Raw genomic sequence first — 25,695 nt, 5'->3', positions numbered from 1 at the left:
GCCAATCGCAGAGGGCCAATAACCCCGCGTTCAGGTCACATATGGTAGGTTTGCACGAGCGGAGCCCCCCTGAAACAAACACCATCGGCGGAGGCGCCACTCGAAAGGCAGCTAGGTTACATAGCCATCCTCTTAGTCGTCTAGGTCTCAGAGGCCGCGAGAAAACTCTGCACGCGGGAATAAAAATTCAATTTTTACCACGTCATCCCGGGTTTTGTGGCAGTCTTGGTTATAGGACTACCGTCTAAATACCGGGTTCTCAGGAAAAACATACAAAATACGTGACTTGAGTCTTAACACCTAGCTTACGTCTCACATAGACACGGAGCGTAGTAAGCGAACGTCTATCATAATTGACGAAAGTCTGCTATTCAACCCTTTTATTAGACAACTAGAGCATATGTTTTTCAGTCGAAGCCTCCTGGCAGCCGTAATTTAAGACGGTCCCATCTTTCACAATCCTCCTAACAGCCTGGTCTCCGAGGTATCCGCCCCCATGTTTTCCCCTCAACGCGTCAAAAGGCGCTTTTACTATCTGCCAAGTACGCATAAATGTCGTGCAAGAAAAATGTTTCCCCAGAAGAGGGCTAAAAATTGCGAGGTCGCCTCGGCACTCCTCATGATGTGGTGAATGCGAAAGCGTAAATGTTCAATTGCCGAACGTGTGCGTCAGTATTATCATCCCCATTATTTTCCTTTGCGCCTTGTTCTTCCTCTGGATGTAGGCACCCGCTTATCCCACTCTCCATTGCCTGCACTGAGGCAACATGCGATCTTTGTGGTTTTAAGCGTATTCAATTTGCACAAATTTTTCTGCGTTCGCTCTTTTCGCGAGCCATCTGTTGGGGCAGCGGCGTCTTTTACTTTTGTCTTTTAGATGCGACGCTGAGAGCATCTCTTGTCGGCGGCCCTGTCCTTCCTGCGTGCGTCCGTCGTCGGCGTCCGCACTCTCCTCCGCTCACCCCCTCTCCTCTCCGATAGCGAACACTCTCTTGCGAGGGGCATTGGATTGGATTCGATTGGCTTGGCTTGGCTTGGCTTGGCTTGGATTGGATTGGATTGGATTTGGTTTGGATTGGATTGGATTGGATTGGATTAAAGTGGATTGTGTTGGATTGTGTTGCGTCATAGCCGCGGCAGACGCACTGGCGCCGGCGCGTGCCCAGGTGAGAGCGAACACTCTCTCTCAACATGTGTGGGTGTGCGGCCGAGCGCGCTCTCACTCCGCCGGTGGGCGGCGCTGCGCGCGGTGCTGCGCATGTGCAGTACTCTCTCTCTCCGCGGTCTCCTCTCCTTCGGGCGCGCTGCGCATAGAACCGGTGTGGCGCTCTCCGGTGGCCTTTCGGTCGACGGTTTCTCTCCGCTTGCGCTTCAACCCCCCTCAGCGTCGCATCACACCAGGGTTCCCGCGAGGGGAGGTGGGGCGTAATTTTTTGTTTGGCTTGGAGCAGCGCGAGCCGACATCTTTTGATTTTGCGTTTGCTTTTTATCTCGACTCTTTCCGACGCCGTTTTAAACCATTTTTTTAATTTGTTATTGAAAAACCAGTCTAACAGGCATTCTTAGTTAAAAGACACTATTGATATATAGATCCCGGCTAGGTTTACGTTTTGCCTCAAATATGCCCAATATTTCATCTGCGATGAGCTTGGCTCGAGACAATCCTGTCGTTCCCCGCCACCACCCGCCGCGGTGGCTCAGTGGCTAAGGCGTTGCGCTGCTGAGCACGAGGTCGCGGGTTCGATTCCCGGCCGCGGCGGCCGCTTTTCTGATGGAGGCGAAAAGCAAAAACGCCAATGTGTGCGAGATTTCGGCGCACGTTAAACATCCCCAGGTCGGCAAAATTAATCCGGAGCCCTCCACTACGGCGCGCCTCATCGCCTGCGTTGCGTCGGTGCGTTAAACCCTACAATCAATCAATTCCCCGCCACCTCGTCGCATTCGATTGACCAGTTCACGCACAAAAAAAAAAATGGCAAATGAGATTTCGGGCATATGATGCTATACTCAAAAGTTTGGTGTACATGTGCTGTGGCATTACGTAATGCAAGCATGACATTCTGCTTTGCTCAGGGCCACAGCGCAGACCTCATTTCTGAGTCAAATAGTATACGTTGCTGTCATTCGCCCAATTTTCTTCGTTGATTGATTGATTGTAGGGTTTAACGCGACCTAGTGCCAATATTCTTCGTTGGCGACATAAATTGATCACTGAAGGGTATTGTGGTGAAGCTGAACCCCGAGATGATTTGATTAATCGATCGATTTATGGATTGATTGATTGAGTGTGTGGTTTAATGCAGCGACGCTTCACAGGCGTTGAGGCGCGCTACTAGTGGAGGGCTCCGTATTAATTTTGACCACCTGGGGATCTTTAATTTGCGCCGAAATCTCGTACACACGGGCGTTTTTCCTTTTCGCCTCCATCAGAAATGCGGCCGCCGCGGCCGTGAATCGAACCCGCGTCCTCGTGCGCAGGAGCACAACGCCTCAGCCACTTAGCTACCGCGGCGGGTGAACCACGAGATGGCCTTAGCTTGAACATTGACGTGTATGACGGCCATGCCAGCATTTTGAGTAGTTTTAAACAGTCTTGCCTTTATATACATGTACTTCGTTTTCAGACATTCTTTCCCTTGTCTCTTTTTATTCCTTGAGCCTTCAACCATTTTTTAGCCATGTGTCGGCCATGTTGTAAGCCATCTCTGGCCCCAACGCCGGATTTTCGGTCCACTAGAAATCGGAATTAATAATTCAGAGCCCTTCCACTAATGTGAATATGGAAGGCTATGGCTGCACTGGTAAATAATTATATTGATTTATGTATGGTGAATGATGAAATCAAGACACATGCACATAACTTTCTTAAAAATAATTCTGAATTAATCCTGATATACGAAAGTCTGTGACGTTTACAACTTTATTGTGCACAAACTAATTAAGAAGAGTAAACGAAACTCGCCTAATGATACAGTCGTCTTAGCGACCAATTTTAGTACGATTTTAAGGAAGATACCTATATAATCTTGAAGTGCAGAGGTGCGCTGCCTGGCACGAAAACGTAGAACAGGGGGAATTACGCAGGAACAGACGAGGTGAGGCATTAACTATCAACTGTTTATTATCATGAGAAGAGGGCGGTTATATATAATTTACATAAAAACACACACGAAAAAAAATAATAAAACGCAACCCATGACATGATATCTATTCCTCACTTATGAAATATATTTCACACGGCGAAAGCCGGATCGAAGGGGAGCTAACGCGTTCTCCCTCCACTCCTGACAACATTGCAAATGCTTCGTAGTTTTCGCGGGTAATCTTGTCTTTGGAGCGGAACAAGATGGTTGTCCCCTCAAATTCGGGCGAACAACCCTTATCACAACTCTTAATATGCGCGGCCAAATTTCCATTTACCGCCAGTTGCGCGCAAGCGTTGTGATGTTCCCGTAATCTGTCGTTGAAACAGCGGCCTGATTGCCTCACGTAAGACCTACCACAAGAGAGGGGGATCTTGTAAACAATACCCTCTGCGGAGTTGACGAACTTGCGCCTGTTCCATGTGCCACATTCGAAACCTTTTTCCTTCTTCTGAGTTGCAGCCTTGCACAGTCCCTTTAATCTCAACGGAGCAGAAAATACCACCGGGATATTATGTTTGGCGCCCACTTTTTTTTAGCCGGCGCGAAACCCTATGAATATAGTTCATGACAACTGGTCGAATCTTCGCGACTGTCCGCGTTTTTCGCCTGTTTTAGCACTTTGTCTGCAGCCGGTCCAAGGAGATGTGTCGGGTAACCACCCCTTTTCAGCCTCGTGCATTGGCGATCTAGGCTGTCCATCACTGTGTGCGGCGAGCACGATGCATTTCGCAAAGCATTTCGCGAAGTATTAACAGAGTATTTCGGTTACATGTCACACTGCAAGCAGCACGCCCTACAGTGTGCGCAGCCTTGTGAATCCGGCCTCTAACAGTGAAACTGCGTCTGTGGCCCCAAGTTGCGCAGGCTTGGGTCGCTGAACGTTGTTGCGCCTGGCAGATATGCGCAGCTAATGCACAAGGATGGCTCCGAAAGGACAGGTTGCACCGGCCCTACACCGACTTTGCCGATTTTCCCTGGGGAACGTCGCAGAAACCAAGTTCGTGTCGTCAGCACCAGAATACCTTAAAATACACTAAAAACTAACCTACAATATAACCTCAGAAAAATAGATAAAGAAGTAAAATACGGCTCCCTATAGTTGGTACGCCGGGCTCGGCACGCGCACGCACACACGTGAGGAAAAAGGCTCGACAAGCGAAGAGTGCTCAGTAAGCGAAACCGCGGCGAAGTAGGAACGGCGGGAGGAGACGGCGTAGTGTCTCCAGGATATAAACGACACGTTTTTGCGCGTTCAATGGCGGACGATTGGCGGCAGCGCTGGCTACAGCGTGCGTGGCATTTCTCTGGGCGGAAAGCGTCTGCGCCTTCTATTATGCTCGGCGCGTTCCCTTATTGCTGCCAGCGGGGCTCGAGCCGGAGTCCCCCTGCAGGCAAGCGGCGAATGACCGTGATTTATTTCGCCTTGCTCTTTGCTTTCGACGGGCGTATATCATCTTGACAGGCCGCCCAGCGAGCGCCACTGGCGGCACGCAAATTGCAACGCCGGCTGCTCGCCGCCCCGCGCGGTGCCTTATCGTCGGCGCCCTCGCTGCCGCCGCTGCAAAAGGTTCGTCTCCCGTGCGAAGAGGTGACGGGCAGCTCCTGCGGGCGGCTCCGAGCCTAACGGCGGCCATCGCGACTTAAGCCCGATCGTGCCCCCTCGCCGCGCCGGGGCAAGCTGCGCGGGGGCGTCGCAGGGGCCAAGTGAGCGTACGCCCGCAACTGGCTTAGCCCGACGTTCGTGAGAAGCAACGGAAATGACTGCACAACGACACGTGCCTGATCGCACCTGTACCAGTCGCGCGCACTTGTACCTCCATGTTCCAGTATACTTACTATTCCGAAAATTAAAATCAGATATACTGCATTCCGCGGTAAATTCGTAACACTGCAGCTGTGAATTTTGTTTTCGCTGTTACGTACGGACATGCGGGATCTGGGTAAGCTTGCACGTGCCTCGTGTTCCATTACAGTACCAACTGTCAATCGAAAGAGTTGGGCTTCCGTGTCACAACGACCCGAAATCCCGAGGGGGTCACGTGACCACAAAAGGGGCTGGTCTCTCCTAGAATACGTTGCATGATGACGCTAGGCTCGGTGCGTGGCATTGAACGTGGCCATGAACCTATACCTTCCTTCCTGCGATGCACTGACAAATCATTCCCGCGAAGCACTGACAACGACTATGTCCAGAACGTTCCCTTAAGGTGGCCTGGAATCAACAGGTTGACGTACCTGGCAGGGGCGGTAAACAAATCGGGATGAGTCAGAGTCAATGCTCAGAATTCATAACGCGCACTCTGATTCTTTGCCGTGAGCGAATCACCTCGCCAATCTGAACGACCGCGAAGTAATAGTCACCACGCTGAAATAAATGTGTATTCTGATCAAATAAAAAAGCGTTCTCCTCAAACAATACCCTAAGCAGGAGTTGTAACTGCCTACCATTTTGCAAGGCTGAAAACCTTAAATCTATTTGTTTCAAGCACGCGCTTTGTAATGTTCAGAAAATAGGTGATCTAAAGAAAGTTGAAGTTGCGTGAGCCGGGCAGCCTGAGAGGGGGTTGCGCGCCAGGTGAGGGCGCGAGCCTGGGAGCATGAACCCGGGATCGCGCACAAGGAAATGCGAACATCCGTGCGGAAGGAGAGTCGGAGGAGGGCTCTGATAAAGGACGACGCAACGCGCGCCGGGAGATGGCGAGGGCTACAGAAAGTTCAACAGGAAGTTCAACAGAAAGATAAACAGGGGACTCCTGGCGATGCCCAGCGAGCCTAGCGACCTTCAGTGAACTGGTCAAATGGTGGGGAGCACCGCAACAGGAGATCCGCAGGAGTTCCCACTAGGCTCTCGCCTTCGCCTTCTTATAAAGTTCTAAGCATCTGCCGAATATAATTTTTGTTGCGATGGTCTGTGACATTCAGAAACTGAGAAAATTAAGCTCTCAAATCGACACAAAGAAAATCGACATTAAGGAGGGTTTTTTATTGGCTTGTGAACACGAGAGGGCGTCTTCTATAAATCACGTTGCTGTAAAGGACCACGTCTGAAAAAGTACGCCCGCAACTGTTTCCGATCTCTCATGTATTTACGAAACAAATTCCTAGAGAAATAGCTTACATGGTGTCGTGATAAGAGTAATAGGCTTGGATGGCTTTTTTTTCGACCGTTAATGCAAACTAAATGCATAAAGAGTTCTTTATATTTGTCGCAAAAGTATCTCATTTCGTTGAAGCACGTAGGAAGGGCTCAGTGGATAATTGCGTCTAAAAATAAGGACAAAGTTTCGGCGATAATTAACGGAACTTACAATTATGCAGCGTGCGCCTGAAGGGCGACCGTCGTGGTCTAATAATGCCCCTACACTTTAATATGTGTCTCGTCCATCAGCACAGCCCAGTCGCACATGAGCTCTGTTTTCTTCTTCGGCTGCCTGCTTTGGGGGTTGTATTTTTGTGTCCGTTTTTTTTAGAATTTTCCAACGGAGGGAGCAAGGAATGCACGAACAAAGTTTTGGCTGGGAGGAGAAAGAAAGAAAGTGGAGAAATGGCATTCGCAGTACAATGTAATCAGAGCACCCACAAATGAAAGGGTGCAGAAAAAAAAAGAAATTTTGCAATCTCGTGGCTGGAAACTCTTGAAACATAAATTACACGCAGCAAAAACATTTTATTACTGCGATGCGCTCTCACATTGTACACAGCGTAGCGTTCAAAACTTTACGGCAAAGTAGTTCTGCCTCCGAAATTTCAGCGGCTGCTGTGCGGAACTGTGTCTTAATTCGGATATTTAGCGCAGCCGCGTAAGACAAGGGCGCGGGACAAGCGGGAACCGACAAGACGCGAGAAAATTGGGCGGACTTTTTGTTTGAACGTTTGAGCTGCCAGGAAGAATGGCTGTTGTGAACTGGTGCACTTCACCGCCGCATCCCTTCATCGCAGTCCAAAATTATGACGTTTGCCGAGAAATTCCGTCGGTCTTTTTTTTTCTTTCCTGACAAAGAAGCAGGCGGGCCTACGATTGTTGTGAATGTACAGCCATGTTGGGGACGTGTTGGAGTGGGATGGGGGCGAAAATAGAAAACAAAAAAGAACGCTGGTCTACGCCACGGTTCGAGGAGGTTTAAGAACTTCAGGACGTCTAAATGAATCTGCAGCCCTCCTCCCTCACAACATTTGTACTGCTTCGGCACAAGACAAATTTTATTCAAATGCGTAGGCCTAAGGGTGAGGAGCGCTTCCTTCCTCGTGCGATAAGTATGTTCTTTTTTTTTTCCTTTGGATGGTGGCTATGGAAACGAAGAAATCGGCATGTCCCTCGTCGAAAGCCCATTCGTCAAGGGATAACTCGTCGACGGCCCATTCGTCGAATAGGGTCACTGGCCTGTCCGTTTATCGGAACATTTTTTGAACGTTTCCGTTTGTATAAACGTACTCGACAAAGAACGACATCTAACAACAACTATGCACAAAGAAACATCTCAGACAGAAGTATGCCTTGATGATACGTGTATAACACTTTTTTATAGATTCATAGTCTAGTGTTTCGTGGCTCAGTATTGATTGATTATGAGGTTTAACGCGCCGACGTTTCACAGGTGGTGAGGCGGGCCAGAAGTGGAGGGCTCCGCATTAATTTTGACCGCCTGGAGATCTTTAACGTGCGACGAAATCTCAAACACACGGTCGTTTTTGCCTTTCGCCACCACCAGAATAGCAGCCGCCGCGGCCGGAAGTCGAACCCGCGTCCTTGGGCTCAGCAGCACAACGGCTTAGCCACTGAGCCACAGCGGTGGGTATCATGGCACAGTAGACAGCGCGTCGAGCTACGGTTACCCGTTCGTGACGTTAAACCTCAGAGCATGACATTAGACCTAAGGTCGGGCCATCGCATACCCGCGTCACCCCCCCCCCCCCTACCCCTTTTCTGTTGCGGCTGGGTATATTTCTGACTTTTCGCATCAACCCTTTCGCACGCGACTTATAAAGCGGAAAATACGGAGGGTTTACCGAGTGAACGATTTTGTTCCAACCCGCAATCAGTCGGGACGGGCTGATTGTGCTTCTTCACTATAAATGAACCGTTTTTCTGCATGTCATTGATCACGAGTAGAATTTCGTGAACTTCATGGTTAGGCCCTTACAAAAGCTTTACTTCTCAAACATTGCTTAAAGGTCCTATGCTGCAATAAGTTTATACCGCCTTCTTCAATACGTCCACACATTGGCATCAGTAGCATGTGGCTCTTCTTTAACCATCCCCACAACTCCGTGAACGCATTGTCCCGTGCGCAGTCGTGGCCGAGTGGTTAAGGCGATGGACTCGAAATCCATTGGGGTCTCCCCGCACAGGTTCGAATCCTGTCGGCTGCGTGTTTTGTTGCTGTTATTTTATTGATTATGTGTATTAAAATTTATTCTTACGTCACTGCCGTGCTTTGTTATTGTGCTTCAACAATCATTTTTTGCCGGTTTTCTACAGACTCACTTAGCAATACTATGTCGTCTGCAAACCTCAAATGGCTCAAGTAATCCTTTGTGGTCCCAGTCAGGCTTTCTGAATACCCCCTCCAGAAATGCTGTGAACAGTTTTGGCGAGATGAATAAGCATGTCGTAAGTGCCCTCTTCAGCGCATGTAACGAAACGCTGGAACAAGTTATAACTACCCGGGACCCGGGTTGGGGTCAGTGCTGACCCCAACTAATAGAGAGAAATGCGGGCAGAATAGGTATGGGCTGGGGTGCATTCGGCAAGCACTCTCAAATAGTGAAAATTAAGTTAAATCTATCAGTCAAAAGCAGAATATACAACCAATGCATACTGCCCGTGATGATATATAGAGCGGAAACTTGGCGCCCTGTAAACAACTAGAAAGCAAAAGCAAACACAGCCCGGTCGAACGGGCCATGGAATGAAGAATGATAGGAGTAACACTTATGGACAAGAAACGAGCTTTCGGGACCAGGGAACTAACTCGAGTAGATGATATCACAGTTCAAATTAGGAAAAGAAATGGACTTGGGCAGACCGTGTAGTGAGACGAAATGACAAACGGTCTACCACCGCGTAACAGAGTGCACACCGTGAGACGGGTCTAGAAGAAGGGCAATACGATGAATGGACGAAATAAGCAACTTCGTGGGCAGAGAATGGACTCGAGTCCTTCGTCCTCCAGTGGGCCTAAGTAAGCTGTTTTTGATGATGATGATAATAATGATGATTTTATTTTTGTTATTTTACCCCAATGAACACTGAAATTTAGAAAACGGTATCATTGGTTTGCCGTATGTGCTGACCTTTTGTTTGCTTCGCCAACTCCAGAGTGCAATGTTGTCACACTTCGATGTTCTTCTGTCGCTAATTCTAAACACTTCGAACACATTTGCGAACACATTTACAGCAGAGCTGTTTTAGCTGGAGAATTGGTTCACTGGCGTTCGCAAAAAAAGTACCAAGAAAAAATACCGAGCGTACGTGAGCGTGCGCCTCGTGAGGAGCGCCAGGCGTCGTCCAGCTCGACATTCGAGAACAGCCTGCACACCGTTCGTGGCGTGATCTCTCGCGTGCTCTTCTCTTTGCCAGTTGACGTGCGTTCGCACCTGAAGGGGTGAGCACAGACGCTGAGTTCGCGAAGCAGGTTGCCGCGGGTTCTAGCGCGTAGTGACGCGGTCCACTTTGGGAGAGATGTGAAAGGCTCCTGACAAAACGATCCGGGCCTGCCAGTCATGGAGAACTTTCATCGGCACCTTCGTAAGTGCACATGAGGGGCAACAGACTGGTCTCGAACAAAGGAAGAGGATTCGCCAGCTCTGCTGTTTCTCCAGCCTTGCAACACTAGCGCAAGCTGCGCCAATTTCTCTCTCTCTCTCTCTCTCTCTCTCTCTCTTGCAAAGGACTGTTGTTACAGGAACCGCCGCGTGGAAGGCGTCTTTATGCCAGGGTAGCCGTCGTCATTTAGTTGTGTTGGATGTCAGGATTAAGACTGGCATGATAACGGTACCACTTCAGCGTTCAAAGCTGCTTATTTTGTGTGTGCCTTTGAGCCCCGCCACGTGGCCATGTGGCGACATCCATCGTTTGTCAGACAGAGCATGCGGCGGGAACGGTCGCAGGAGATTCTAAAAGTAATTAAAAAAAAATTCTGATTCGATGTGATTTTCGGATTTTTATTTTTACTAGGGCGTATTTCAATTTGTTATTGGTAATAATCCTGGAGTAAAATTGGTTTTAGAGAGCCTAGTGGTGATTTTTGGACACTTTTCATGCCCCATCTCACCTCCAGGCGGGTTCACGCTTCTCGGGCCGCCGTTGTTTCCGGTTGGCGGTAATGAAAGGGCGCCCGAAAAGCACGGCTGATAAGCCCGGCTGAGGACCATGGCAGCTGAGGACTCCTCAGGTTGTTCAATGAACCTGGTAACCTTTTCGCTTTAAAAACCACGCACGTCTGCAGCTGTTTCGTCCATCGCGTGAACTGCTTTTGCCGCGACACTGCATTTGCCGTAGCAGTTCATCGGTTCCACAGAGTTGTGGAAATTTCGCCGTGTTTGCTTCCACACTCTAAGAAGTCCCCTTAGGTCACCCTCACCGCAGCGTTGTCACCTTGCACCAATAGTGCAAGCTGCGCTTATTTCTTTTTGTCTGATACACATGACAACGCATTGAAATTACGTCCTACAGACTGACGTAATTGAGGTTCAACAAAACATCGTCTGCTAGCCTGTGACGTTTCTGACAAAGCAGACGGTTTGGCTACGCCAACCATGGAATACCGAGCGTAGCAGCATGCTTAACTACTTATAAAGCGCTGTCCAATACCTCACAGCAGATATGTGTTACTCCGTGGGTATGTAGCACTTTCGTAGACTTCAGAGTACGCAAACAGAAATCAAAGTACGGACACATATTTCTTGTGGTCAGTTTCTCTCTCTCTCTCTCTCTCTCTCTCTCTCTCTCTCTCTCTCTCTCTCTCTCTCTCTCTCTCTCTCTCTCTCTCTCCTGTTGTCGACCATCGTAGTCGTATTCCGTGCTCTCCACGCACTGACTGATTGATTGATTGATTGATTGATTGATTGATTGATTGATTGATTGATTGATTGATTGATCGAGCGATCGATTAATTGATCGGTGCATGCCCCAGCATTCACCAAGCTTGTAGAGCGTTGTTCAATACACCAGTGCGGGTATGTTCCTACGGTGCTTGCATTAGTTTGCTAGTCTAACAGCAGAAACTGGCGGGTTTGTGGTGGCTTCTGCCTAACGTTTCCCTCCTTGGTCTTACGACACCACTCGGCACCGGCAGCTTGATGCACGAGTAATTTTCCCAATGGGTACCGGATGACAATGTCACACCTGATAGCGAGGCGTCAGATATTACGTCTTATGTGTAGGTTTAACGTTAGCAACCTTCACATTGAGACATACGACGTACCAAGCAACGTCACACACGCTGACGTCGAGCTGCGGCTAAGTTCAAGTCAGATTGATTTATTGATTGATTGATTGATTGATTGATTGATTGATTGATTGATTGATTGATTGATTGATTGATTGATTGATTGATTGATTGATTGATTGATTGATTGATTGATTGATTGATTGATTGATTGATTGATTGTGGGGTTTAACGCACCGACGCTACACAGGCGATGAGGCGCGCCTTAGTGGAGGGCTCCGGACTCATTGTGACCATTTGGGGATCTCTAGCATGCGCCGAAATCTCGAGCACACGGGCGTTTTAGCTTTTCGCCTCCATCACAAAAGCGGCCGCCCTCTCCCCGTGCTGCTAATCAATCTTTCCGCAAGCAAATTCCAAGCCAGAAAATACGGGAGGCTACATGAAAAAGAATTCACGAAGAAGCTTCATGAAAGAAAATTTACGAAACAATCTTCACGAAACAGTCTTCATGAATTTCCAGTGAGACCGACAAACGTTAGTGCTCTAGCACTAAAAAATGACGCTCTTAATTAATATTGGAACACGAAGACGAAAATCTTGATTGTAGTACATAGCACCATGCTCACCCGCCTGACGAAAAGACGGATGTCTCCTATAAAAATCCATCTCGTCATCATGCCGTTATATATATATATATATATATATATATATATATATATATATATATATATATATATATATATATATATATATATATATATATATATATATATATATATATATATATATATATATATATATCGTACAACATGTACAAACTACGCAGCTAGAAATGTATTTGCCTTCTCAAATCCTGCTGGACAAGCTGCATCAAGCTAGGACCGCTCTCGACCCGCAGTGTACGTTTCGTATACCTCACGGTTTATCGAAGCAAACAGAGTGTGCTATACATCGCCTGCGCCTCAAAGTAGCTTATACCAAAAGCTTTCTAAACAAAATCGGTCTGATGGCATCACCTCTGTGTCCGCTTTGCGGTGTACGGGAAGACACTGAACACATAACCTGTGTTTGCCCACGTTTCAACTCGGCGCGAACGACAGCGCGAAGTTTATTACGGGCGAGAACTCTCAACATGAAGGACTTTTTAGGCCCCTGGAACAGCGAAGACAATTCGGTGCGGGGTTTTAAAGCTATTGTGTGTTTTCTCAGAGACTCTGGACTCGACTCCAGCCTGTGACCGCCTCCGACTTTTTTTGTGTGTGTGCATGTGTCCGTCCGGGGGAGTTTCTTTCGTTTTTTCCTTTTCTTATTTGCATTATTCATGTAAGCACATAACCCTCATCGCATGTTCACCAACCATCTGAAGTAGCAAGCCTAGCATTATGCAGGGCTGACCTCCTCGGTCTCATTAAAGAATTCTCTCTCTCTCTCTCTCTCTCTCTCTCTCTCTCTCTCTCTCTCTCTCTCTCTCTCTCTCTCTCTCTCTCTCTCTCTCTCTCTCTCTCTCTCTCTCTCTCTCTCTCTCTCTCTCTCTCTCTCTCTCTCTCTCATCATTTCCTAGCCTGAAAATTTCACTTTACGTAAAAAATGACAGCTCCAAGCTAAAGAAACATCCCAATACATCTAGAAACGTAAAGGGAATGACAAAGCATAATTTTCCCTCACCCGAAGGACACTCCAGTCCAACGAAGGAAAGTTCCTCTTGCTATAGCTAAAACCGTACATTCGCACTCCGATTTAAGTATGGTATCAGTTCTTGTCACTGTTCAGCAATTGAAAAATAAACTTAGCAGTCCACTTTCTGCACAAATCTGTTGTGTGCTTTCTACGTTACTATATCCGTCCTCCTTTTCTGAAAACAATCGCATTCTTGCACCATATATTGATACGAAGAAACGTTACAGGCCAATGGAGCTTCCCTGCATTGTAGCCCAGGGACGTGATTGCAGGAACGCGATCGTGTTGAAAAAAATTAAAACAAGGTACGACCAAAACGTTGGTTTCTCTAGCAACACCAAACCTAAAACACATGACTGTTGCACCCAACCACTATGAGTCCTTTTAAAGGATTAAAGAACACTTTAGCTTAAATGATATACCGTATTTACTCGCATAATGATCGCACTCGCGTAATGATCACACCCCTGAAGTTTGTCGTCAAAATTCGATTTTTTTTAATTTCCCGCGCAATGAACGCATCCTGAACTTTCCGCAGCAGTATGTCGTATGTGTGCAAAATCTAGCTGATGATGATCGTGCTTACCTCTGTTTCCTTCCCTTTCAAAACGGACATGGCTACGTTATTGCCGCAGACTTGAAGATATTGGCGATATCTTCAAGCATACGTTCAATATTGATGAGGAAGAAACGCTCACTAAATGCACATAATGTACTTGCAAGACAAAGGAAAAAATGCGCTCAGCTTACTGCGTCGGCCCCCATGTCTGTTTTGATATCCCGCACTGTGACAGCGGCAGCCACTTATAGGTCGCCCTGTTGTCACCTCGCAGCAAACTCGTTCCGCCGTGTTCCGTAATTCATGAGAACACTGAATTTTGCGTCACTTTGTAAAGCGGCTGGCGACGGTGTGTGGAGTTTTTATTGTGTTCTAATTTATTATTTTTAGATACGACGCATCTCTCTGACTCGCCTTATCCCTCCATCCATCCGTAGTCCGCACGCCTCTTCCCCATTCTCCTCGCCACGCCAGCTGCGCGGTAACGCCGCTCTCACCGCAGCGCCATCTTGCGTTAGCGCTCGCTCCCCTCGCCATGCCAGCTGTGCGTCAGCGCGCGTTAGCGCTCGGTTAATACATGCGCATGCGCTACTCTCTTTCATTCCCCTCACCGTTAACGCGCGGTACATATAAACGCGATAACTGCGCCGCTCCGCTCAGTCGCTCCACCGCCGCCGCTCCGATGACATCCGATGACCACCGATGATTTGAATGGAGACTAACAGGTCTGCTACCGCGATGGTCGGCGCACCCGTAACAAGCACCGCCCAGATGCGTCGCATCACCCCATTTTTTCCCCCCGCGGAAAGATGTGGTCAGTTTTTATTATGTTAATGAGACCTACCGTACAAATTTTGACCCGTAACTTCCTTGCCTTTTCGGTGCTCAAAAGTTTTTCGCGAAAATTTACCCCGCGTAATGAACGCACCCCTAAATTTGCTTCAAATTTTTCGGAAAGAAAGTGTGATCATTACGCGAGTAAATACGGCAAGGTAACTCCCAATACTCACTTTTCACTAGAACTGTCTGGATAACCGGAAGCAAACAAAATCTGCCTTCCACATCAGATCCAGTTAGGCGCTTCGTACCACTTACAAACTGTCGTGCACCGGATAAAAATATGTAGAGCACATTTTTACTGTAATTTATGGCGAGCGAAATTGAGATATATATATGCAGCCATCAGGAGATGAAAAGGGAACATAAAAATATGAAACAGAAATATAAAATCCCAGGTTCTGCAAATAACGGAGTTTGGGCATATTTGAGAAGCCCTATTGCCACACTTATTTACGGTAACTGAGACATAAGACATTGCGTTTTACAAGAAACCAATCTGCGTTTTTTGGGCCGCGTTTTATATTTTGTGTTCGCCCTTCGTTGCTTATCTGAATTTGTAACCATGTGGGACTATGAGGAGAGCGCTTTGTTCCCTCCTTGAAATTTCCGTTGTTCAAGTCGCCGAACAAATTTTCGGACGCTCTGCATGTGATGCTCAATATCCGCCTAGTTTTATCAACGAGCACGAGGACACGGGTTCGATTCCCGGCCGCGGCGGCCACTTTTCTGATGGAGGCGAAAAGCAAAAACGCCCGTGTGTACGAGACTTCGGCGCACGTTAAAGATCCCCAGGTGGTCAAAACTGATCCGTTGCCCTCCACTACGGCGCGCCTCATCGCCTGCGTTGCGTTGGCGCGTTAAACCCTAGAATCAACCAATCAGTTTTATCAACGACGTGCCAGTGCTGCAACATCCCCTGAAATGGCGCCTAAAGTACTTCCTAAAATCATGACAAAGTTCACTTATCTTCGCTCTGCGTAATACGCCATGCAAGTGTGGTACTAAACTACTGTTCTCTTATTACGCAATGCTTGCAGAAACTCTATGGAGTCTGAACAGCCTGCCTGGGTGAAAATTACCCAGAATTAAAGAAAATCACCAAATAAACTACTGGTAAAGGTTCCCTTTCCCCCAGGTTACAACTACTACTCCACCCCTATAGCTCTTTCAAGTCAGACATACCCTACACTCTAAGAGTCCTCTCAGGGTGTCTCCACCTCAATAGTCCGGACTGGCCAATCGGAGTGGCCTACAGTGCAAATTAGACGAATGACAAGGCTGAGCAATCAATCTGAGTGAAAAAAGGCCTCTCCGCAAGGAAATTGCGCAATGCAAAACGCCATTCACGCCTTGCGCGTTTTCCCTGCGCACATGTACTTCTTTTAGTCAAATCCTATCGCGGACTTCATCATTCGCTGAATTCGTACAGCTGGTCTCTTCAATTGGTCATGCTAGAGCGCTGTGGTGAAAACGACTTTTTAGGGTGTAGAGGTAATCTTCGCTTAACCTGGCTGCACTTAGACACGAAATCACGTTCTGCAAATGTTTAGTTTGACGCTTAGGCATGTATTCACCTATGGTCGTACTCAGTGAATTGGCCATTGAAAAGTTGCTGTGAGCAAACGGGAGTTCGACGAGCGGGTAGACACGACCAGTGCCAGTACCCACTTATTCTTGCCCCTTCGTAATTACGTTGCCATGAGGTAGATAGTTAAAGGGACTCTGCAACACAGGGGATAAGCACTTTCACTTTTTGCTTCGCGTGTGGAAACACTCTGAAAGCTACAGTTATCGCCCGCCCTAAGGGGCACGGCGAGGTTTGCTCGTTGCTGCATATTCGAATACCGTTTCTGCTTTGCTTTTGTGGCATTTATTTTTTTAAAGTTGCTACCAAATGTGTTAAACTGCTGCAACTGAAAGGAAACCGGCCAATAGCTGCCGCTTCGCTCTGAGGACGTAATTCGAGTGCTCTAAGAACGCCGAGACCGAGAAAAGAAAAAAATTCTTTTGAGAAAGTCTCCAAGTTATCCGATGTGCATACAGCAGTAATTTTTGGCTGAGGTATTTTGTGGTCCTGTATTCTAAGTCCTTTTAGTGTTGTTATTGACTATGTCCTGAAAGAATTTAGGATATAAAAAAAATTCGAAAAAAGTGTTGCAGGGTCCCTTTAAGTCTTGAGCGTTCTCGTCCGCAAACCAGCTTTCTTAGTTTACTGCTGAAGATGCGCTTGGTATATTCTCTTTTGAAAGTGAGCGGAGAGCGACTAGATAGATCCCACCGCAGTGGTGTATACAGGCAAGGTCGACAATTCGATTTTCATACCACGCAAAACAACTCTATGTTAAACCCGATGACCGAACTATGGCTTACACTGATGATAGCTTATACTCCACAGGATTCAGCTCAGAGATGGTCCTTGGCGTGCAGCTACAGCTTTCAATGGGTATTTGCAGGGGGTACCTTTCCAAGGCCTGCGCCTGCCGGCGGGCTTGCACGGTCGTGTTTTCGTTCGCCATGTGTTCGTCACCTGCGTTGCTGAGGACATATCTGAAAAGCAAAACGCTTCTGCCACTTCGAAAGCAATGGGAATCGAGCCCACACTCCTCCGCTTCTGAGGCGGGAACTGGAACCACTTGGCCAAGTGTCGTCGCTGATAATCAGTTATAATTGTTGGTTTTGTAATGAAGTTCTGTGCCCTATTTTAAGGTCTAGGAGGGATAATAGAGGGTCGGGCTGAAACATCCTAACCTGGAATAGACAAAGACCGCGTAGCATTGATAATTGAATTTTCGTCATCACCTTTGTTAACAGCTGAGCTGTTGTAGGTAGATCCTTTGCGGAAGTCTGCTGAAGGTCGTGCGTCACGCAGGGTTGCGAGCAGGTTCCCAGACCCACCGGCAGCCTCGCTGAAACCGGTTCCCAGACCAACAGATAGAGGGCGCAGTGGCCTGGCAAGACGGCTTCCTTATCCATCCGGCTGCTGACGTTTGGCTGCCTATTCTTTTCTTCGAGCCGTAGAATTTGGGCGGCGACGGCGCTGCCATTCTCGGGCGAGCGCCCTTTGACGTTCGAGCCGACACAAGGAAACCACAGCTCCGCTGTTTCAGCATATTAATTTTTTTTCGTGCAACCGAGCAGAGGCCGAAAGGACCTGCGTGGCGTAAACTGGCCGAACGCGATTGTAGAAGCGCTGCGAGAGTCGACAGCGGCGGATAGTGCCTTTTAATTCTTTGTTTCGTTTTTGTTGTGCTTCTCCCCGCTCGGGTCAGCGCGAGGCTGAGTCATTTCTTCCCTCCTTTAAGACGAAAGCCTTAGGTGTCTCATCAAGCGCGAAAAATTACCGCAGGGGTAGCGGTCGGCGTCAACATAAATGACACCGAAATGGCCGCCACTCTAAAGAGGAAAATGAATAAAAATACGTTTGCGTTCGTGCGGAATTTGAACAGGGGTCGTCAAGGCAGCAGCCAAGTGTGCTCAACACTGCGCTAACCCGGCGTCGTGCCAGGAGGGAAGGAGAATTAGCCCCGTGACAGGTGAACGTGACGGTACGTGCGTGGAAGAGGTTCACGTGGAGGGGAGCCATGAAAGGGGGAAGCTGCGGTGTAAGTGGCGGCCACTCTGCCTGACGGTGCGATTCGCTTCCGCAAGACGAAGAAGCGAAAGCGAAGAAAGGGGCGCAAACACGATGCAGTACTGCAGAAGTATTTGATAATGGCTGGCCTTCGTCTTAAAATAACGGAAGCAGACTTTGCGCCCCAGGAATTATCGTTTACTACCTGTGCAGTAGAATTGTTGTCATGTATGAACTGTGCAACCACTCGCAGTAGTTCGGGAAGGATTTACCTTTATATACTTCCTCTTCAGGCTAGCTGTCTTAGAAGAAACATGGATGACACTACGAGTTTTCCTCAGCAGAAAAAAAACTTCTGCAGCCCGAAGAACATGGATTAAAAGTCGGACCCCCCTTCCCCTTAAACCCCACAATGCCAGTATAATAGCCAAGGAATATTACATATAAAAATCCCTCAGACGTCACAGACTACGGCGCTAATGGCAAAGGGGGCACCAAAAATACATGCCGTTGCTGCTCCGTACCCATGCTTAGGCACACCTGCCACACGTCCACGCCGGAAATCGACCGAAAAAGGCAACGCCAACGACCAGTAGCTCATTGCCCACAAAGGTACAATTGACCAACGGTGGCACCACAAGTGACCTAGTGACCTACGCACGGGTCCCGGTGCTTCACGTGACAGTTGGACGGAGTGATGTGGGTAGGGAGAAGGAGAAGGGGAGATTGGAATAGATGAAAGGGAAGGGAGATGAGGATGGATAAAGAGTGCATGGAAGGGGAGGCGGGTAGTGATGATATAAGGGGGAGCAGAGGAAGGTGGAAGTGGAGGAGGAAGAAAGTGGAGGAGAAGATGAGAGGAGGAAAGGGAGGTTGCAGAATGGCAGTGAGAGAGAGTGAGAGGCGTAGAGCAACACCACCTAGAAAGTCTAGGTGGTGTTACGTAGAGCCGGGTCATGAACGGGAACATTAGATGGGGGAGGAGGAGAACATGATGGGATGGTACAAAGGAAGGGGTTGGGAGAGAATAGGGTATGGGGAGGAGATGAAAAGAAGAAATAGAAAGGGTCCCGGGCTCGGCCCTTCATTGCTCCCAGTCTACAATAACGATACCGGATCCAACAATACCTCTTCACTGCACCTGTTCGCGGGTGACTGCGTCAAGGACATCACTGAACCAAACGACATAACCATCTTGCAGTCGGACCTGACAAAATTATCTAAATGGTGCCATTTATGGCAAATGGAAATTAATGTTAACAAAACCAAGCACGCACGTTTCTCATCTGTTGAAGATCCTTCGTCGAACGTGTATATCATAAACAACATAGTAATTCAAACGGTTCCAGCCATAAAGTATCTAGGCCTATTTTTTTCATTTTGATTTATACTGGGCTAGCCATGTATAATAGGTTACCGGGAGAACATTAAGAAAGATTGGTCTTCTTAAACGCCGCTTGAAACTTTCGAACAAAGCTAGGCCCCAAACTTCACGCATATATAACTGTAATCAGCCGCAGAATATGCTTCAATAGTACGGCACACGCAAACAGCAATCCCTACTGATACGCTCGAATCTGTTCAAAACAAAGCCGCACTGTTCATTCCTTCATGCTATTCTCCTTATAAAAGTGTTGTATCCATTAATCAAAGTTTAAATCTCTCACCACTTGCCATGCGCAGAAAGTTTTCCCGCCTATCCTTCTTCCACAGATTATACCACAGTGATTCGCCATTCCATCGAATCTTCATTCACCCTGCTTCGTACATTTCCACACGTATCGACCATGATTATACGATAAAACCTATATTTTCTAGCAGTAAGGAACACCAATATTATCCCCGTGTTATGTCGATAAACGAGTGGAATGCTCTACCTGCTAGCATTGTCGCCCACACAGAGCAATCAACATTCCAAACAGCATTACTTGCTTTCCTTGAAACCAATAAGCAATCTTAGCCATTGTTGCTGGTGGTGATTTCAGGGTTTAACGCGCCGACGCAACGCAGGCGATGAGGTGCGCCGTAGTGGAGGGCTCCTGATTAATTTTGACCACCTGCGGATCTTTAACGGGCTCCGAAATCTCGAACACACGGGCGTTTTTGCTTTTCGCCTCCATCAGAAAAGCGACCACCGCGACCGGGAATCGAACCCCCGACCTCGTGCTCAGCAGCGCAACGCCTTAGCCAGTGAGCCACCGCGGCGGGTATCTTAGCCATTGTAATGGTTTGCTTGCATATAATCGATGAGTACTGCTAATCATTGTCGCGGTCTCTGGTGTATGTTGTTCATGTCCGACTGATTGGCTCGTTTTCCCGTGCATGCTTGATTTGTTAAACAATCTCTGCTGTCATTATTATTGTATGTCACCCCATTTTTAAATAAATAAATAAATAAATAAATAAATAAATAAATAAATAAATAAATAAACAAACAAACAAACAAACAAACAAACAAACAAACAAACAAACAAACAAATAAAAAAATAAAAAGTACAGTTACACTGGAGCGGACTCGCTGGAGCAGACCTATAAAGAGAGAGAGAGAGAGAGAGAGAGAGAGAGAGAGAGAGAGAGAGAGAGAGAGAGAGAGAGAGAGAGAGAGAGAGAGAGAGAGAGAGAGAGAGAGAGAGAGAGAGAGAGAACAGACTGTAGTGTCATCCCTTTTAAGACGAATGCACCGTGCGGACATGTCCGGTATCTTCGTCCGATCAGACGGCGGTCAGGAACCCGTGGTCCCTCGCGACGTCCTCTGCCAGTTGGATGCCAGCAGCTTGTATCTCGGGAAGAGAGCTGAGCAATGCGGCCTCCCACTGCTCACTACTTCTTATATGTATTACTTGTTCAAAGGCCCGTTGTTTATTGGGGCATTGCCAGACCATATGTTGTAGTGTGGCTGCTGCAATGTTGCACCACTTGCATCTGTCCGTGTACCTATCCGGATAGCTGCGGTGACACAGGGCGGGGTGAGGGAACGTATTTGATTGCAACCTGCGACAAGCAACTCTTTGCCATTTGTATAGCGCAGTGTGGGCAGCAGGAAATTTCGCTCGGCTGAGTAATCTCTCGGTAAGTTGCCAGTCTCTCCCTCCCCCCCGTCACAGACGGCACGTTGTCGGATTTGAAGTCAGCCTGGTTCGCGTATCCTCGGGCTGTTTCATGTGCCATCTCGTTCTCCGGGAGAGACGAGTGAGCTGGCGTCCATATCAGGCGGATGTGCCTTGATGCTGGGGTCGCGCTGTTCGTAAGGATTTTGGCGGCTGTGGTGGAGACCCTACCGCGCGCATAGTTGCATAGGGCGGCCGTGGAGTCCGAGATGATGATAGTAGCCTGCGTGCCCATAATTGCAAGACCTATGGCCACCTCTTCACCCGTTTCTGGGTTGGACGTAGGGATTGAACAAGATGAGGTTACATTTCCCTGCTGATCTACCACCACGGCCACTAGCGCACGTTGGCCTGGGTAGTCTGCTGTGTCGACGTAGCATACCACTGGGTTTGAAATGTACTGCTTGTTGAGCGCCTTCGCACGGGCAAGCCGTCGGTCTTGATGGTACTCCGTATGAATGATTTTAGGCAGTGGGGCCACACTTATTTTGCCTCGTAGGTCCGCTTCAATGACGTATTTGGTTCCATTCTGGTCCGCGTAAGGTATGTGCAGCGACTCCAGAATGGCCCGCTCAGTTGGGGTCCCCGCCAGTCTGTTGTATTGGGCAATGCGCTGTGCTTCTATATGTTCATCCAACGTGTTGTGGATGCCCATCTCCAGTAATTTTTCTGTGGAGGCAGCCATTGGAATGCCTACAGCCGACTTGGTGGCTTTGCGAATAATTCGGTCTATTTTCTTTTTCTCTACTTTCTTGAGTTTCAGGTACGGAGTAACGTAAGTTATTTTGCTGATGATAAAGGCTTGAACTAACCGAATGAGATTGTGTTCCTTGAGACCATGGTGTTTATTGGCTATCCGGGTGATGAGTCTGCCAATTTGTACAGCTGCGTTGTGCAGGGCCTGTATGGTAACCGTGTTGGTTCCTTTCTTGTGTACAGTATAGTCCACTTATAACAATATCCAAGTTCCAAGGAAATCCAATCATTATAACCGATTATTGTTATATGCGGGTTACTAAATAAAAAGACTTAGCAGAGCTCAAAACATTTTATTTGCAGGCAAGCAAGGTTGTACTGCTACCTATTTGTGGAAAAGAAGCCATACTCGGTCTCAGCTGTGTTTGCTGCACATGAAGCTGGTGCACATCTTTTTCAAGAGCATCTATAGGTGCTTCACCTAGCTGAGCGAAGGGTCCTTGGTGGAAACGAAGTCCCTGAGGAACTATCATGCATTGGGCCTCTTGCAAAGGTCCTACCCGAGTAGGCTGTGCAACCGCGTCGTCAGGGTTGTCACTGCCACCGCTGTCCGCAGCACGTATCCGCGCAACGATCGCCTTTTCAGTGAGGCACTCAGACGTTTCCAAAACACCGTCCCTGACGTCTGATCCGCGGAAAAACGGAGGTAGTTGAAGAGGCACCCGGTCAAATTCAAAGCAGCAGGCACGGGAACGGGGTCAAACAAGTGGTGCTGGGACAAAGCGGCGGAATCGGGAGGGGTGTTTGGAAGGAGAACTGTTCCCCTCCTCCTCTCCATTCCTCGTAAGCTGCGCAGTTAACTCGTTTTCTGAGGGGTGGACGGGATGCGAGGCGCATCGCGGCGCGTGGTGTCGGTGTATTGGCGTGGAGAGCCGGCGGCACCTTGCATTTTTGGTGCTTGCTCTAACCCGATTGAACTGTTATATCCGATATCGCGGCACTAGAGCATTGTAATAAGAGGATTATTTTCCCATGGAAAGCATACAAAAGCGGACGGTGCCATAGCTGTTCATCGTTATATCCGATATATTGTTATAAACGGTATCGTTATAAGTGGACTCGACTGTATTCTAAGCCCTAGAATTCGTATGCATTCAGATCTGGGTATTCGGCTGCCCAGCAGCAGGATTTCTATGTTGGGGTCATGTATTTGTCTCCAGCCAGGCCTAGCTGGATTGTAGAAGAGGACTTCCGATTTTTGTGGTCGACATGCGAGGCCTCTTTGGGTTACGTATTCTTGAACCGTATCAGCGGCTGCTTGCAGGTGTTCTTGTATATCCCCATCGCTTCCTCCTACGGTCCAAATCGTGATGTCATTAGCAGAAATGTTGTGACTTACACCCGGAATTTGTCGTAGTAAAACAGGTAGCTTAATCATTGCCACGTTGAAAAGAAAGGGAGATAAGACCGAGCCCTGTGGTGTTCCGCGGCTGCCCAAGCGTATGGGGTCCGACTGGAGGCCTGGTACAGTTAGTTGTGCGGTTTGTTGCGCTAAGAAATCCGCGATCTAGTTATAGGCCTTCTTGCCCACGTGGAGGTCCCTCAGGTTGTGGAGAATAGCGCTATGTTGCACGCAGTCAAATGCTTTGGTGAGTTCTAAGCCCGAGATTGCTCGAGTGTCTAGTGGGGATACAGCGGAGTTATCGATGATTTGATGCTGCAACTGGAGCATGACGTCTTGCGTTGATAGTGATGGCCGGAAGCACACCATTGTATGGGGGAAGAGTTGGTGTTCTTCCATGTACCGATGCAAGCGGTTCAACATTACGTGTTCGAGCAGTTTTCCCAAACACGAGGTCAAAGAAATAAGCCTAAGGTTCTCAAGCTTCAGTTGCTTTCCGGGTTTGGGAATAAACGTAATGAGAGCGTTTTTTCACGTAGGAGGAAGACGGTCGTTGTCCCACACTTTGTTCATGTAAGCTGTGAGGTCTTCTGTGAATGAGTCGTCCAGATTGGTAAGTAGCTTGTTGGTGATGCCATCAGGCCCTGGCGCAGAGCGGCTGTTTAGTTTAGTAATGGCTTAACAGATTCCGGCTTTGGTAATAGGCCTGTCCATTTCGAGATTGGGATTACCAGCATATGGGTCTGCTGACTCCTGAGGGGCTTCTTGTATGTAAAGCTCCTGCAGTTTCTGCAGTAGAGTGGATGCCTCCCCTTGATTGATGTGCGTGTAGGATGGTCAGAAGGTTGCTATGCTGGGTTACCCGCCGTCCGTCCGGGTTCAGAAGGCTGCGGATGGTGTGCCATGTTTTAGGCGTATTCATTTGTACGCCCATTCTTTCGCACAGTACATTCCAGTGTTGGTTAGTAAGATATGCCGCGTGCTTCTCGATCTCCTTGTTTAGGCGCGCTATCCGGCGGCGTAAGGACCGGTTGTGTCGCTGCCCGTGCAGCCGTTTCTGAAGGCTGCTCTTCGCTTCCCACGTGTGAAGGAGGCGAGAGTCGACCTTGTCTAGGTTCGCTTCCTCTGGGACGATTCGAGTAGCCATCGTGGCGTGTTCCTGAAAGCATTCGACCCATTTTTCCAGATCTTCAATGCCGGAGTTTTCGACTTTTGAAAGCTCTGCCCTCCGTTTATTACGGAAAAAATCCCAGTCGATAATTTTTTGTTCCCGGCCGCTGTACTTTGGCGGCCCCGCAATGAGTGCGGTTTACACTATATAGTGGTCACTGCCTAAGCCTTCAAGGGTATTTGTCCACCGTGCATCGGAAACATTTTTCACGATGGTAAGGTCAGGGGTGGTTTCGCGTTGGACACTGTTACCTCGTCTCGTGGGATGGGCGGGGTCCGTCAGAATTGTCAGGTTGGGTTGTTGTACGGTGTCCCATCAAGTCTGTCCCTTTTTTGTGGGCCTTGCATATCCCCAGGCGGGATGTGGTGCATTGAAATCCCCCACGATGGCTAATGGATGACCATGGGATGTGTGGAGGGCTTGTTGGAGGAGCTGTGTAAGGTTACTCCAATCTTTCTTTCCCATAACAGGTACGAGAAAAGGGAACATTCCAAGGTGACTGGTGCCGGAACGGATATGTGGCTATGGTTTGCGGCGAGCTAGGTTCAAAAGTAAATCTAATTTGTCCTTCACAGAACTTTGGCAATTGCACATCAGTTCATAATTATACATGTCCTTCGTTTTTATAATACTATGTTTTTAAATCAAACGCAGGAGGGGAGGAAATACTTACGTTGAGCAATCAAACGGACGTCGCTATTGGCCGGTGACCTAGGACAGTACCCTTCTTCCCACACGACCTTACACTAGGTTTGATTGTAGGGTTTAACGCGCCGACGCAACGCAGGCGATGAGGCGCGCCGTAGTGGAGGGCTCCGGATTAATTTTGACCACCTGGGGATCTTTATCGTGCGCCGAAATCTCGTACACACGGGCGTTTTTGCTTTTCGCCTCCATCAGAAAAGCGGCCGCCGCGGCCACCTTACACTAGGGTTACCAACTCTGCAATGAAGGAAGTTGGGACGAAGAGGGGCGGGAGGGGGGTGGCGTACCCTGACGAAGGAAGGCAACGAAATCAGCTTGCTTTATTGCGGTATCTTCCTAAGAAATCTCTTGTTTTTTTTTTTGTTGTTGTTGCGGCATCTTGAGGGAGTACTTCAGCTGGCTACGCGCTGCTCGCAAAACGTTGTTGC

The 25,695-nt window shown here is 48.2% G+C and overlaps 1 protein-coding gene and 1 non-coding gene across 4 annotated transcripts in view; both read left to right on the top strand.

Moving 5' to 3' along the window:
- The window catches only part of LOC144149208 (band 7 protein AGAP004871-like), a 493,398-nt gene that overhangs the window by 202,161 nt on the left and 265,542 nt on the right, over positions 1-25,695 (top strand). The gene's annotated exons all lie outside the window — the stretch shown is intronic.
- Positions 8,435-8,516, top strand: Trnas-cga (transfer RNA serine (anticodon CGA)). The gene has a single exon. It is a non-coding gene; the product is annotated as a tRNA-Ser (tRNA).

The sequence above is a fragment of the Haemaphysalis longicornis genome, unplaced genomic scaffold, assembly GCF_048455015.1.
Source record: "Haemaphysalis longicornis isolate Haplotype H1 unplaced genomic scaffold, Haemaphysalis longicornis Haplotype H1 scaffold_1, whole genome shotgun sequence".
NCBI classification, from domain to species: Eukaryota; Metazoa; Arthropoda; class Arachnida; order Ixodida; family Ixodidae; genus Haemaphysalis; species Haemaphysalis longicornis.
Note: the sequence above shows the minus strand (reverse complement) of the source record. Positions and strands in the feature narration are given on the sequence as shown.